Here is a 10,436-nt window from a genome sequence, read left to right as displayed (position 1 = left end):
AATCTTTCTTTTGGTGTTTTTCCGAGTCAGTAGAAAGGCCTCTTTAGTGTCCTAAGTTTTCATAACTGTGACATTAATTGCCTGCCATCTGTAAACTGTTAGTGTCTTAACGACCGTTCCACAGGTGCATGTTCATTAATTGTTTATGGGTCATTGAACAAGCATGGGAAACAGTGTTAAAACCCTTTGCAATGAAGATCTGTGAAGTTATTTAGATTTTTACGAATTATCTTTGAAAGACAGGGTCCTGAAAAAGGGACGTTTCTTTTTTTGCTGAGTTTCTAAGGAAGCTCAGGACATATTTTTGTTTTTTGGGACACAAAACAACCTTGTACCTTGGGGCTCCCGAGTGGCGCAGCGGTATAAGGCACTGCATCTCAGTGCTAGAGGTGTCACTACAGACCCTGGTTTTATTCCAGGCTGTATCACAACAAGCCATGATTGGGAATCCCAATTGGCCCAGTGTCGTACAGGTTAGGGTTTGGCAGGGGTAGGCCATCATTGTAAATAAGAATTTGTTCTTAAGTCATACCACAGATTCTCAATTGGATTGAGGTCTGGGCTTTGACTAGGCCATTCCAAGACATTTAAATGTTTTTCCTTAAACCACTCGAGTGTTGCTTTAGCAGTATGCTTAGGGTCATTGTCCTGTTGGATGGTGAACCTCCGTCCCAGTCTCAAATCTCTGGAATACTGAAACAGGTATCCTTCAAGAATTTCCCTGTATTTAGCGCCATCCATCATTCCTTCAATTCTGACCAGTTTTCCAGTCCCTGCTGATGAAAAACCTCCCCACAGCATGATGTTGCCACCACCATCCTTCACTGTGGGGATGGTGTTCTCAGGGTGATGAGAGGTGTTGGGTTTGCCCCAGACATAGGGTTTTCCTTGATGGCCAAAAAGCTCCTTTTTAGTCTCATCTGACCAGAGTACCTTCTTCCATATGTTTGGGGAGTCTCCCACATGCCTTTTGGCAACAACAAACGTGTTTGCTCATTTTTTTCTTTAAGCAATGGCTTTTTTTCTGGCCACTCTTCCGTAAAGCTCAGCTCTGTGGAGTGCACGGCTTAAAGTGGTCCTATGGACAGATACTCCAATCTACGCTGTGGAGCTTTGCAGCTCCTTCTGGGTTATCTTTGTTGCCTCTCTGATTAATGCCCTCCTTGCCTGGTCTGTGAGTTTTGGTGGGCGGCCCTCTCTTGGCAGGTTTGTTGTGATGCCATATTCTTTCCATGTTTTAATAATGGATTTAATGGTGCTCCGTGGGATGTTCAAAGTTTTGGGTATTTTTTTAAAACCTGTACTTATCCACAACTTTTAAAATCTGTACTTATCCACAACTTTGTCCCTGACCTGTTTGGAGAGCTCCTTGGTCTTCATGGTGCCACTTGCTTGGTGTGCCCCTTGCTTAGTGGTGTTGCAGACTCTGGGGCCTTTCAGAACAGGTGTATATATACTGAGATCATGTGACAGATCATGTGACACACAGGTGGACTTTATTTGACTAATTATGTGACTTCTGAAGGTAATTGGTTGCACCAGATCTTATTTAGGGGCTTCATAGCAAAGGGGGTGAATACATATGCACGCACCACTTTTCAGTTTTTATTTTAGAGAATTTTTTGAAACATTTCACTTCACCAATTTGGACTATTTTGTGTATGTCCATTGCATGAAATCCAAATAAAAATACATTTAAAATGCAGGTTGTAATGCAACAAAATAGGAAAAATGCCAAGGGGGATGAATACTTTTGCAAAGCACTGTATCCTTGCTTCAGGTCCTGAGCTACAGGTAGTTAGATTTGGGTATGTCATTTTTTTAATGTCATTTTTAAAGATTGCTGTACAGCAGCGGAACCCAACCAACATGAAGGAGCTGGAGCAGTTTTGCCTTGAAGAATGGGCAGAAATCCCAGTGACTAGATGTGCCAAGCTTATAGAGATATACCCCAAGAGACTTGCAGCTGTAATTGCTGCAAAGGTGGCTCTACAACGTATTGACTTTGGGGGGGTGAATAGTTATGCAGGCTCAAGTTTTCAGTTTTTTTGTCTTATTTCTTGTTTGTTTCACAATAAAAAATATTTAGCATCTTCAAAGTGGTAGGCATGTTGTGTAAATCAAATGATACAAACCCCCCAAAAATCTATTTTAATTCCAGGTTGTAAGGCAACAAAATAGGAAAAATGCCAAGGGGGGGGGGGGGGATACTTTCGCAAGCCACTGTATGCATATTCTTGATACCATTTGAAAGGGAACACTTTGAAGTTTGTGGAAATGTGAATTGAATGTGGGAGAATATAACACATTAGATCTGGTGAATGATAATAGAAAAAAATATATATTTTTTTTTTGTACCATCATCTTTGAAATGCAAGCGAAAGGCCATAATGTATTATTCCAGCCCAGGCGGTGTATGCACCGTTAAAAGTCAATTTGTGGACTGTCTGTATTTTAATTGTTATAGCAATGTTTATTCACTCCCGAATCTCAGTCTCTTCAACCAGCGAATGAGTCTTAGTTTATGAGCTCTCTGGTGTCTGGTTACGTTACATAGCCAAAGGCACTGGAGGTTGCGGGGGCTGAGTCACTGGCTTACTGGTGCTCTTCCATGCCGTCCCTGGGAGGGGTGCGTCACTTGAGTGGGTTGAGTCACTGACGTGGTCTTCCTGTCTGGGTTGGCGCCCCCCCTTGGGCTGTGCCGTGGCGGAGATCTTTGTCGGCTATACTCGGCCTTGTCCCGGGATGGTATGTTGGTGGTTGGAGATATCCCTCCAGTGGTGTGGAGGCTGTGCTTTGGCAAAGTGGGTGGGGTTATATCCTACCTGTTTGGCGCTGTCCGGGGGTTTCATCGGATGGGGCCACAGTGTCTCCTGACCTCTCCTGTCTCAGCCTCCAGTATTTATGCTGCAGTAGTTTATGTGTCGGGGGGCTAGGGTCAGTCTGTCACATCTGGAGTATTTCTCTTGTCTTTTCCGGTGTCCTGTGTGAATTTAAATATGCTCTCTCTAATTCTCTCTTTCTCTTTCTTTCTTTCTCAGGTAGTCCTGAGCCCTAGGACCATGCCTCAGGACTACCTGGCTTGATGACTCCTTGCTGTCCCCAGTTCACCTGGCCGTGCTGCTGCTCCAGTTCCACCTGTTCTGCCTGCAGCTATGGAACCCTGACCTGTTCACCGGACGTGCTACCTGTCCCAGACCTGCTGTCCCAGACCTGCTGGAACCCTGACCTATTCACCGGACGTGCTACCTGTCCCAGACCTGCTGTTTTCAACTCTCTAGAGACAGCAGGAGCGGTAGAGATACTCTCAAAGATCGGCTATGAAAAAGCCTACTGACACTTACTCTTGTGTTACTGACTTGTTGCACCCTCGACAACTACTATGATTATTATTATTTGACCATGCTGGTCATTTATGAACATTTGAACATCTTGGCCCTGTGCTGTTATAATCTCCACCCGGCACAGCCAGAAGAGGACTGGCCACCCCTCATAGCCTGGTTCCTCTCTAGGTTTCTTCCTAGGTTTTGGCCTTTCTATGGAGTTTTTCCTAGCCACCGTGCTTCTACACCTGCATTGCTTGCTGTTTGGGGTTTTAGGCTGGGTTTCTGTACAGCACTTTGAGATATCAGCTGATGTAAGAATGGCTATATAAATACATTTGATTTGATTTGATTTGAAAATTCCAGTCTATTTCCCGCCTATTTCATTCGCTGAAATTCCGGTCACTTCTTGGCAGAAAGATATGCATACAACCAAAACATTACATAGCACGCAGTGATGTGGGCTGGTGTAGCAAAAATCCAGGGCTGAATTTTTGTCCCAGTCCGCCCTATCACAATCAGACAGCCAGGAGAGAGAATGCTGAATGTTCAGTCTCTAAAACCCAATTTCCTCTTTGTAATTATACTGAACAAAAAATGTAATGCAACATGCAACAAATTCAAATATTTTACACATTTTGAGTTCATATTAGGAAATCAGTCAAATGAAATACATTCATTAGGCCCGAATCTATGGATTTCACATGACTGGGAATACAGATATGCATCTGTTGATCACAGATACCTTAAAAAAAAGCAAGTAGAGGCATGGATCAGAAAACCAGTCAGTATCTGGTGTGACCACTATTTGCCTCATGCAGCGCGACACATCTCCTGCGCATAGAGTTGATCAGGCTGTTGATTGTGGCGTGTGGAATGTTGTCCCACTCCTCTTCAATGACTGTGAGAAGTTGCTGGACATTGGCAGGAACTGGAACATGCTGTCGTACACGTCGATCAAGCACATCCCAAACATGCTCAGTGGGTGACATGTCTGGTGAGTATACAGGCCATGGAAGAACTGAGACTTTTTCAGCTTCCAGGAATTGTGTACAGATCCTTGCAGCATGGGTCCGTGCATTATCATGCTGAAACATGAGGTGATGGCGGTGAATGAATGGAATGATCTCAGGATCTCATCACAGTATCTCTGTGCATTCAAATTGTCATCGATAAAATGTGATTGTGTTAGTTGTCCGTACCTTATGCCTGCCCATATCATAACCCCACCATCACCATGGGGCACTCTGTTCACCATGTTGACATCAGAAAACCACTCACCCACACAACGACATACACATGGTCTGCGGTGAGGTCGGTTGGACCTACTGCCAAATTCTCTAAAATGACGTTGGAGGCGGCTTATGGTAGAGAAATTACCATTAAATTCTCTGGCACCCTCAATACTTGAGACATCTGTGGCACATTTTAGAGTGGTCTTTTATTGTCCCCAGCATAAGGTGCACCTGTGTAATGATCATGCTGTTTAATCAGCTTCTTGACATGCCACACCTGTCAGGTGGATGGATTATCTTGGCAAAGGAGAAATGCTCACTAACAGGGATGTAATCAAATTTGTGCAAATGGAACATTTCTGGGATCTAAACTTTTCATGTTGTGTTTATATTTTTGTTCATTGCTGAAATCAAGTGCCAGTGATGCACTGACTAGCATGCCCCTAAAGTTCAGCTAAATCATGGCTTTCAGGTGGTTTAATGGGACTTCAAATACATCAATATTTGCTCTTTATATATTACACAAGTAGTGTCAGCTTTGGGTTCACCAGCACAGAGAGAAGTACTCTGAGGTGGGGTGGGGGAGCAGGTTGAAGGCAGAAGCAGAGGCAGACACAGCTGTTAAAGAAGCTATCTATCTATATCTGTGGTGATGCAATGGTGGAACTGGAAGAGGAGAGGAACCCATGGGACGTGGCGGGGTTCAGTGTACTCCATGGGACGTGGCTGGGTTCAGTGTACTCCATGCAGCCTTCTATTAGACATGACAGGTGATATACTGTGTGAAGGGCAAAAACAAAGTACTCAGCAAAAGCAGGCAGATGTTGAAAAATGAAGGAAGGAACAGCGGTCCTAGCAGAACCAGGGGAATTCTCCAGCAAAATGCCACCTCAATATCCAGCGAGCACTGGTCCTCAACCATCCTACCCAATTAGACCACAGGATGTGGAGCCTAGCACCTGATGGAACTTCATGGCAGCTTGAGGTTCCTTTTCAAGTCAAAAGGTTTGAGATGTTTAATGTCAATGTGTGAACTTATCATCCTCTCAACACTCATATCTGTGATTATCTTTTTTTATTTTTTTTATTCACCTTTATTTTGACAGAGAGACCAAAGTCTATTTTCCAGATGAGCCCTGATTAGCTGGTTGGAGAAATATGTTTGGTGAGGTTCTATTTTAATACACTGTACAGCTTTAAAGATTCCCCTTAAATGGCCTTAAAGTCTTTCAGAACGGGAAGAACAGGAAGAGATTAATAAAGAGAAGGCTAGGGTATGTATTTTAAGATAATAGAAGAAAGACAACGATTTGAGGGAGAATGTAGAGAACAATCATTAAGGCTTTGGTGTTTACTTCACAATAGCCTCTTCAGCATGTGTGTGTGTCTGTATAATGTCTGTGTGTGTGTCTGTGCAGCTCTGCGGGAGTGCATGTGGAGTTTACTTACAAAAATTCTCCATAGGCAAAAAATCTAATCTGAAAACCTTACTGTATTTATTTAACTAGGCAAGTCAGTTAATAATGAGCCTAGAAACAGTGGGTTAACTGCCTTGTTCAGTGGTAGAACAACAGATTGTTACCTTGTCAGCTCAGGGATTTGATTTGTCAACCTTTTGATTACTGGTCCAACACTCTAACCACTAAGCTACCTGCCGCCCCACTTACAACAGATCCTGTAATATGAGTCCCTGCAACCAAATCTCATTCAATGTGCATAACTAAACCCCCTCATCAACGGATTTGCTGTCTTTTGTCTCAGTTGGAGATATTCATTATGTGTTGGCCAATAAACGACAAATGGAGCTTTTAACCTTTATAAGACAGTGACTGAGGTTTTTGGCAATCACAATGAATCAATCAGTGTAGGTATCAGACACAAAACCGCTGTTACCCAACCCCTAGTCTTGTCCACCAGCCAGGGCTTGTTGGCAGTTAACCTGGGGACGAGGTTACCTCGCTGACACCTATAGGCATCAGAAGGAAACCACAACCCATACTGTATATATCACAATGTGAAATAGGAAAATAGACAGTACAAAGCAATCCTTAGAGACCACAGTATCCTCACAGTTGGGTGCATGGAAGGTTCATTTCCTTCAGCTATTTGTTGTGTTTACACTGCAATTTTGATTTATTTATTTAACCTTTATTTAACCAGGCAAGTCAGTTAAGAACAAATTCTTATTTACAATGAATGCCTACTGGGGAACAGTGGGTTAACTGCCTTTTCAGGAGCAAAAAGACAGATTTTCACATTGTCAGCTCAGGGATTTGATCTAGCACCCTTTTGGTTAGCGGCGCAACACTCTAAGCACTAGGCTACCTAAAGCGCTCATGTAGTTGATGATGTATAACAGCTGACAGACGTTTTGTGATGGTGCTGTCAATACAGACCGGCTCAATGGTTTTGAACATCATCAATAATGAGGAATATTGACTGATAAGGTCCCAAAGGTTTTGTCATGAATGTGACTGCATGGATGGTCATTTCAGAAAGATGAATACATAGAGCTATATATTGCAAGGGGACAAAGCTTGATGTTCGTGAAAGTGAAGGTTAAAGTATAGAGTATTTCCATCTGAGAAGTAGACACGCAATGGACGGCCATTACCCTCTCTCTGACTCAAACATATTAGCTGACATTGTTGTTATTGATTGATTACCATGTAAATGAATTGTTGACAATATTTTCAAAAATAAGAAATAAGATGGAAAAACATTAAAAAAAGAAAAGATGAGTGTAAGAAATGAAAACAATGCAACAACAACAACAACAAAAGGGGGGGGGGGTGCATTAAAAGGGGTCTGATCAAATTGATTGGATAGTTTTTCAAATGTCCACAGGCTGCTCTATTTTACAACTCATGACAGCAAAGCACAACCCTGCAGAAGATGCTGGAGATATTGATGCTCAATAAAAGGTGAGTACATTGTGCACATCTGGATCATACATTTCTATAACATTGTAGAGTCAAAGCTCCATTGTGATCTCACAACCAATTAAATGAAGAGACACAAATATGTGGGCTCTGCGCTCCGTACATTTCTGTACATAATCTACATCAATGTGAAAGGAAACAGTGCCACACGGTGGATATATTTTAAATGATTTCACATTTCAAATAGTTTGGTACAAAATACATGTAGCAATCTATTCAGAGGAATGGTTTTCCACTCACAGGTTAAAACAACTCCTTGATTAAAAAGCTCAATGGGGAATCGGAATCTGTGAACCCGTCCCTAAAAGTTATGTAACTTTAGATTCAGTAGGGCAGGCTAGCGTTTGTGTCTGACCAGATGCAATTTCATTCTTTAGGTGTTTAAGATATTTTAAAGCAATTCTTAAGTACAAGGCTGAACAACAACTGAAAAGCCCCAAGCAATTATGCGAACCAGAAAAGCTTGAACGTTGGCTGACAGAAACCTACACTTGTTTGTTTTCTAGGTTGCTGACAGCTGACCATTAACAAATACCTTGAAAGCAGAGGATGGAGGGTTAATTCAAGTAAAAATTCAGTTTACCTAACTTTATTAATATGGTTTACGGGATTTTTTTTAACTAGGCAAGTCAGTTAAGAACAAATTCTTATTTACAATGAGAGCCTACCCCAGCCAAACCCAGACGACGCTGGGACAATTGTGCACCGCCCTTTGGGACTCTCAATCACAGCCAAATGTGATACAGCCTGGATACGAACCAATAACTGTAATGTCGCCTATTGCACTGAGATGCAGCGCCTTAGACAGCTGCGCCATTCAGGAACCCAACTCAGCGGATATTCACCCAAATTAGAAAATTACATTTTGGTCAAGGCTATCGCGTTCAAAACATCTTTAAGTGACTTTGTTGAGTTTTACAATCATATTTTAGACACTTACGGATGATTTGGACATTATTTACAAAAAATGCTAATATCGGTCCAATGATGTTGACAACTGTGCCATACAGATGGCAAAATAGTTGGGAAGAGATTTTTGATGTACCGATTCCATGGTACAGGGTGTATGACTTGATATATAAAACAACGCAAGATTCAAGACTTCGTGCTTTTCAGCTAAAATTATTATATAGAATTCTTGCCACCAACAAAATGTAGAATATTTGGGGCATAAGCTCATCGAAGCTCTGCAGATTTTTTTTGTGAGGATATAGAATCAATAGACCATTTATTTTGGTATTGCCCTCAGGTAGCCTGTTTCTGGTCTCGGGTTCAGGAATGGCTCAGGAATCTAAAATTGACCCTAGAAAAAGTACTGTTAAGAGATCTGGAGAGACTGGGTCAGTCAATTACTAATATACTAACACTTAGTAAAAGTATTTATCTTCATCTCGCAATCTGTGGATTCTATTCGATTAGATAGATTGAAATTGTACGTTAAACATCACAGCATAGTTGAAAGATACGTGTTGCATAGAAACCCGAAGTGAGTGGCCAGCATACCTTGTCCATAGACTGCTTACAGGATCAGGAAACTAATGTGTAATTTTCGAATTTGGGTGAACTATCCCTTCAATGCTATTTTGCATTTCGGGGTTTACCCACCTGTTCTGCTAGATGAGTGTTTTGGGGTATTTTCACCTACTTACCTACAGAGTTTAGACTTCACCCACCCATGTTTTTACCACTACATCCCTCAAGGGATACTTCAGTATATTCTGGATACCATGAAGCTAAATAGTAAACCCTGGAACCCTAGGGAAAAAAGTCAAACCAAATTCTAAGAACTAACTTGGAGCTGCCAAAAACACTCCTTTTACTCTTTATCATAGATCAAAAATAGCTAAAGTGGGTCTTTCATTAGAAGAGGAGAATACCCCCCCCTTCTCCACACCCAATGAGTAGGGTACTGCCAATGGGATACTGCCCAAATTGGCACTGTCAACAGATTATATAATTGTCTGCACCCTTTGAAGGGAGCTTTCAAGCTACAAAGCAGACCTTTGTTGATTATCTGAAGCGGTTCATTCTTAGTTTTGTACATTGTATATGCTCTGGCAAACATCTCTGGCATGGTGTCCAATCTGGTTTAATAGGCAGGCAATACTGAGTAACCAAATTACAGACACAAATAGGATAGGGCAGTTTTAAAAAACCTGATTGTGTACATCAAATGCTTTTGCTGATAATGCTAGATTATGAAATATTTCTAATTTAAAAGGAACTGACACCCACATATTGTATAAGCCCCAAACATTTGAATAATGATGTCAATGCTATGCCATTGACATAGCTTCTCCCTGTTTGAAACCGGTTAAACACACAGGAAGGAAAGTTTTCCAAAGGAGATTGAGATTGTGCAATGCTTCGTGCCTTGATACCACGTTCCGGACACATCCATGCAGAAGAATGTTCCTAATGCCGCCCACGTTCTGGATATTTTTGTTGTATTTGCAGCGTTTTATACCATTGGGACTTAAATGACATTTTACGTGATTTAGACTCCACGTAGAAGCTTTATAGCAGGCTAAAATCTAGGATACTTAGTTTTGATGTATTGAAACTTCTTGGAGTTCTCACTTTTTTCATTTTCCAGTTTAATAGGGTGCGTTTTTTTAATCGGGTAATTTATTCTCTCAGTATTCATCCCTTGATACTGTATCAACTCATTAAACAATTTCACCGTCATGTGAAACAACAGAGCGAAATCTAAAGTTGACTAGAAACCGTTGCACGGTGACTAGTCCTAAAGGTATGAGGGACAGTTCGCAGTCCATCAGACTTCCACGCCAAAGTTTCCTGTAAGCCAAGGTAAATACCACATTTCTTCTCTCTCTCTCTCTCTCTCTCTCTCTCTCTCTCTCTCTCTCCTCTCTGCTTGGAACGACCGCCTACTTACTTGCCATTGGACACCTCATGTTCATATAAGACACGCA

Source organism: Salmo salar, chromosome 27, assembly GCF_965601325.2.
Source record: "Salmo salar chromosome 27, fSalSal1, whole genome shotgun sequence".
NCBI lineage: Eukaryota > Metazoa > Chordata > Actinopteri > Salmoniformes > Salmonidae > Salmo > Salmo salar.
Note: the sequence above shows the minus strand (reverse complement) of the source record.